Source organism: Cyprinus carpio, chromosome B14 (genome assembly GCF_018340385.1).
Source record: "Cyprinus carpio isolate SPL01 chromosome B14, ASM1834038v1, whole genome shotgun sequence".
NCBI classification, from domain to species: domain Eukaryota; kingdom Metazoa; phylum Chordata; class Actinopteri; order Cypriniformes; family Cyprinidae; genus Cyprinus; species Cyprinus carpio.
This window is the reverse complement of record NC_056610.1, coordinates 21,504,318-21,510,317: the sequence shown is the minus strand read 5'-3', so window position 1 is coordinate 21,510,317 and position 6,000 is coordinate 21,504,318. Positions and strand designations below refer to the sequence as shown.

Below are 6,000 nucleotides of genomic sequence, written 5' to 3'. Positions count from 1 at the left end.
ATAACTGAAAGTGAACGACACTGGAAGCCCCACATATTATAAATAAAAATGGTCACGCCCACTCTTACATTAAAAAATAAGGTGGACTGAATAAACCAGTGAGCACCATAAAACCAGACTAGCATCAACAATATATAATGAAAGCTATTTTTTTCTTCCTTAGAAGATAATATGATCATTTGCCACCTAACCATGTGACACTTTATTTTAAGCAATAGTTTGCAAGATAGATGTCACACTTTAGCAGCCTACTGTAAGTTTAAATCAATTTCTTCACAGGTACGTACCTTAACATCATAACTATTTTATGTCAAAACTATTTCCACCATTAAGCAGAAAAAAACAAAAACATTTTTATAGGTTCATAATTACACTTAACAATAAAGAATTTTACACCAACCTGATAATTAAATTGTCTCTTGTCCTAAAAACACAGTTCAACCTTTTAGTTAAAATCTGTTTCTAATCTACATTCACGTGCTTTATCGCTGTGTTAAACACACATGTCACTCAAACAGTGGGTGGGCTGGACTAAAATTATAAAGGACCACTCCTTGCTACACCGTTACCCCCGCCTTCTTCTCCAGAGAAGTACTCCACAGACCAAGCCCAAACTCTGCCATTCTCCATAGCCCGGAGTTACAAGCACACTGAGAAAACCCAGCACGAATGTGAGAGGAAGAGAGTGACAGAGAGAGAGCGCAAGTGACAAAATAAATAATAAAACCAGAAAAAAATAAAGTGAGGCTTCGCGCCTCGAGAAAGAACGAGAGAATACGTTCAAGTTTAGTTTAGAAAGCGTGGTGGAAAACTTTTCTGGGCTGTGGCAGAAAGCTGTGGACCGCGGAAGATGCCAGAGCAGAGGTGTTGAACTTTCCAGGTAAGTTTGTGTAGCTCTTCAAGTTACTTATTTATGCAGTTGTGGCGTGCGATGCGCACGTTCATAAAGTAGGCTATTTTTCTAAAGTGCTTTTCCAGAGACTGCTTCTTGACTGATTATATGCTCAATTATGTGTAAAAAAGTAATATATTTGCTTTTTTTGGTTTATTGTGTCTGCTCTCAATACAAAACTGTATTGTTGAACATGAAGAGGGTGGGTGGGTGTGTATCTATCTGCTCTGTAATTGTCATCTGTTGCGCACGTTTTTTTTCCCAACAATATTAAAGTTTACCATTGTTCAGAATTAAACGTTTAGTTTCTTTAACTTGACCTACTAAATCACTGAGAAGAAACATGATTCATAATTAAGGCAAATTTTCTGGGGTTTTGCATGTCATGCAAAAGATACACCCAAGTTAAAACAGTGCAACGTGGATAAGAAGGTAGCCTGACTTTGGTTGCATGACTTTGCCCACGCTGTAAAATAAAACGAATATATTTGGTTTAAAAGAAAGCTATATACTCATATTATTTATTTATTATTTATTTATTTTTTTACAAAAATAATTATATACAGTGACTTAAACTTGTATTTAAAAATTATTATAGGTTTTTAACTTTACTCTTGAAAAGGAGCATTATCCTGCCATACCAAATCTGGTTATAGCTCAAGATTTTTAGACAACGTCATCACATATTCTATACTGTGGGTGAATTGTTTTCTCATATTTCGCTCTATTTTTTTTTCTTCTTTTTTTTTGTATATATGAAATGTTAATTTGTTTAAATTATTCTTGTTAGCCTTATAAAATGTGATAGTTTTAATTTAGTTTGCATATCCTTTAACATTTTGCCTTGATTTTCTTAACCTGGAGCCCTAGCTAGGGTGTGGGTAGTGAGTAAGAGGGGTGAAGGGAGGAGGGGGTAATGGAATGTAGTGGTTTGGAAAGACTTACTAATTGAAACCAGGTTTGAAGCACACAGGGAGAAAGTAAGGCTTGCTGTGGAGAAGAAAGAACGAGGTGTTTTATTCACGCAAGACAGCAGCATGACTTTAGTTATGGAGCTATTTTGCAGTAGGATGACTGAAATTTTGTTATATAACAGAATAAGAGAGTGAAAGGAATAGATAAAAGAGTAAGAAGGACAAAAAGGGGGTGGGGGGGATGTTGCTGATAAGTGCTGATAGTTTGGAGATGCGTGTGGAGTGTTGACATGCAAAACGCTGTTTTGTAGTTTATCTGATTTAAGCTATCTTTTACACATGTTTGTGAGCAGATTTTTCATCGGAGGAACATTTTGAGCCCATCCCCCTTTGTACTGCCACACCCAAATCTTTCTTCTGTTATGTCAGGACTGATGACTCTATAGCAGACTAAAGCAGTCAAACAGTAATAATGTAGAGTTTTAAGGTTGTGCTAGACTAACTTCAAAAATAAAGTCAATTTTAATTTAATAATAATAATAAAAATCTGTATGTGTGGTTTCATGCAATTCATGTTCGGCAGTTTCTTTCAACCTTGGTTGTATTTGAAGGTTACAATGTATTTTGTTTAAAACAGAACAGGGTGCTTCTTGCGTATCTTGAATGATTTAGGAATTGAATTTTGAATAGAAACAAAGTTTTAGGGTCCGTGTATCATTTTCTGATGCAGGATTGTCCTGGAAGTTTACAGCGGAGGCAAAACTTTCTCCTCTTCTGTGTTGATAGGTCAGATTAGTGTGTATTTCATAGGACCATCTATTCTAGCGTGAAACGGAAAGAGCCTGGACTCGTGCACACTTCCTTTGTCGTTTCCTTAAAGGCTTGTCGAGGACTTGCGGTGACAACGCCAAGGGAGGAGTGGCAGGCTTTTGTTGCTGAGCGTTTCATTCGCTGTTTGTTCGGTTTCTCACATCTCGAATCTTCATTTGATTTTTTTCTATAAGGGTACAGAATGAAAGAAATCAGTTCTCCGTGAAATTGTGATGATGATCCATCGCAGATAAGTTGTCAGCATGGTGCCGCACAGGATGTCGGGACCATTTGAAGAGTTTTGAAGTATGAAGCCTGAACTTGCATTATCTTAGTACGTGTCTTCCTGTTCAGACAGACCCTGGAGTTCTCATCATTCCATAGTTGAGAAATACTGGCTTGAAGCTAAAACAGAGTTGGACAATACACTATCTGTTTGCCAATATGGCTCTGAGTCAGAGTCAGGCATTCATATTTCATCATTTTCCATATTGACAGAGTTGTGTTGTAACAGCTTGGCACACGTGCCTTAATATTTTTATTTTTTATTATTATAATTGTTGACATTTCCAATTGATTCCATTTACTAACAGTTTTTTTTTTTTTTAAATAGGCCTACTTATTTTTTTATAGTTTTACGTTTTTGTATTATCTCAGTGTTGAAATTAATATTTTATTTATTATACATTTTGGACCTCACATAGTCAGATTTCTTTTTGTACGTGTGCCTATGACGCATGATAAACTGTACTTCCATTGTACTTCTGCAATTCAGTTTGGATTACTAGATTACATTTGTTGTCAGCCTTGTAATAGAAGATACGGTCTGCATTTCATTAAAGTTTAGTATCACATGACAGCAAGATGGTTAGGCTTCAGTGTCTGTTCAAGGCTGTTTGTTTTTGGCTTGACTTTAATGCTTTAATTATGTATGAGTCCTCTTGTTTTCAAATAGTTACTTTTAGAAATGATGTGCTTCATATGCACAAACCATAATTTAATGATGCAGCAAGTAAATAGGTTATATTGTAACCAAGGTGAAATACATGCACTGACTTGCGTGACATGTTATTTCCTGTTAACCACACCTGGCAGTGCTGCATGATATAATGGATTAAATGTTGATTTAGGTTTATTGTGCACTTTTAATTGACCAAGTACATTATGCAAGTGTGTTTACTGCTAACTAATATTCCATATCAATGTATAACAGTAAAGATATGCACTGCAGTGACACTTGATATGTTTTCTTGGTTCTAGTGAGTGATGTAAGAGCTGCTTGTGGTATATAAAAGTTGCACACTTATTTTAAAAATAAATTTGTAAGACAAAGTACACAGCATGGCCGTAGTTTACTAGTTCTAATGTGTTCCAAAATGTGCTGTAAGGTGATTTAATGATCGGCATGTCTTGACGTAGAATAAGTGTTTGACTACAGCTCGTACTACATCACGCCATTTCAGTAATGTAGGTATGCACATCTACTTGTTTACAACAGACCAAGGATACTGGCTGCAGAGGTTAGATGGTTCCATGTGCAGTTTACATGAGTTTGTTTCTAGTTGAATTATAGATAAGCGGAGAGTTCGGATCGGACTTATTTGGACGTTTCAAACCACATGCCTTTTCACTTCTACAAAGCGCTTGGCAGTGGTGACACAGGCCTAACTATAAAACCAGCTGATGGAAAATGAAATATAATGCACTCCGAGCTGGTAAGAGAACCACCTTGCCATCAGTCATCGCTGTGTATTTGATTGCTGACTCATATCCTTTGACTCGGTTTGAAAAGCCTTGTTAACAGGATAAACAAACAAGTCAGAATAGACTAAAATGTGCCTCAATTCAAGTCAAAGCCTTTAGCTAATATACATGTATCTATACGTATACGTTTAAGGCTTCGTGATGTTATTTTTTGCAATTCACCACAGCGCGTTTTTATGGTTTTATCTTTGTCTTCTGTTTGTTCCTCTAAATAGGTGATATTTCCACCGTAAGATTGAAAGCGTATGTCTTTGCACGAGAGTTTGGTCACTTGTGGTTTTGAATTGAGCGCATGTGGAAGTAAAAGTGGAACTTTTAACCAAATGGTAATTATCCGTTTTCATGTATCAGATCTCCCTTTGTCAGAAATGAATAATGAGCATTTAATGAAGAAATATGACTTGCACTTGTTGCATTAAAATTTGTATCCTGTAATTTGCTTTGGAAAAAAACGTGTCTGCTAAAGGGCGAGCCACCAAGCAACTCCTGTAGGCAAAGCCAAAGGCCACAATTTATGTTATTGCATTGTGTAAAGGACGACTGTATGTGTGTGTGTGTGTGTCTCTTATTAAACATTACAACTCTTTAATGGAAAAAGTGTGGCATGAAACGCTTGCAGTGGCTTTTCTATAATTAGTGGTCTGGTTGTTTGCCCAACAATTCTATCACTTATCTAACCCACAGCATTGCTGAATCTTTATAAATGTAGATTTATAGTTGTGCAATATCTCCCATTTACATTGGAGCACTAAGAGCTTACAAACTTTTTTTAATGACCTCTTTTGCTGTGCATTAATCAGTGTCATGAGGGGTTTCTATTAGTGTTTACAAAACGTGGAAATTTGTTTGCTTTAAAAAAAAAAAAAATGACCCTGCTCCACTGGCTGTTAGTAAGTGGAAACCATGAAAGAATCCCCTGTTTTTGTACCCAGCTCAGACCCACTGGGTGATTTGAGTGGTTGGGTAGAGTGTAGGACATTGCTTTGGAGTTAGTCACTGCAGGAGAGGCTGGGCTCTCTTCCAGTTGGCCTGAGGGCTCTATCAAGGAATGCATGTGACTGGAGGCCTGGGTGGGGCTCGCGGCTCACTGTGCGCTATGTGCGGGCTGAGAGATGGTGTGTGTGTAGTTTCTCATTGTACGAAGGGCGTGTCCCCTACTTTGGATTTGCGATGTTTGCCGTCTGTGTTGTGCCATAAACTCTGCTCCTTTTAGAGTTGCACAGTTGTTGCCAGACGACCTCTACCAGATGGAAGCGTTGCGGTGTCGTCTGACACATTTAGACCTGTGATTATAGTCGCATTTTGTTCTAGTACCAGTCTTTCTCATGCCCAACAATATGAACCAGATATAAGTGTATTTATTCTGTGAAACTGAACTATTTTTTAAAACTTTAACTCTTTCTGAAATTTGACACGCAATAATTTGTAATTATAGTTGATCGTGTTTGCAACATGCCGTTTTGTTCAGCTGGGTCCATCTTTAGTGAGGTGACAGCAAACTTGATACAACTAAGTACAGGGCTCGTAGATATCACCCGTTTGAGTGGACACAGCTGCTCTGCCAAATGTTGTTCTTTGCAAACAGTGTGACAGCCTCGTCCAGACTGGCCTTTATCACAG

The 6,000-nt window shown here is 37.4% G+C and overlaps 1 protein-coding gene across 1 annotated transcript in view; it reads left to right on the top strand.

The window, feature by feature from the left end:
- Nucleotides 1-574: 574 nt before the first annotated feature.
- LOC109077176 (neuroblast differentiation-associated protein AHNAK-like) overlaps nucleotides 575-6,000 on the top strand; it is a 30,718-nt gene continuing 25,292 nt past the window's right edge. Inside the window, 1 exon segment of the mRNA XM_042738553.1 lies at nucleotides 575-880. The gene's annotated coding sequence lies outside the window, so the exon portion shown is untranslated.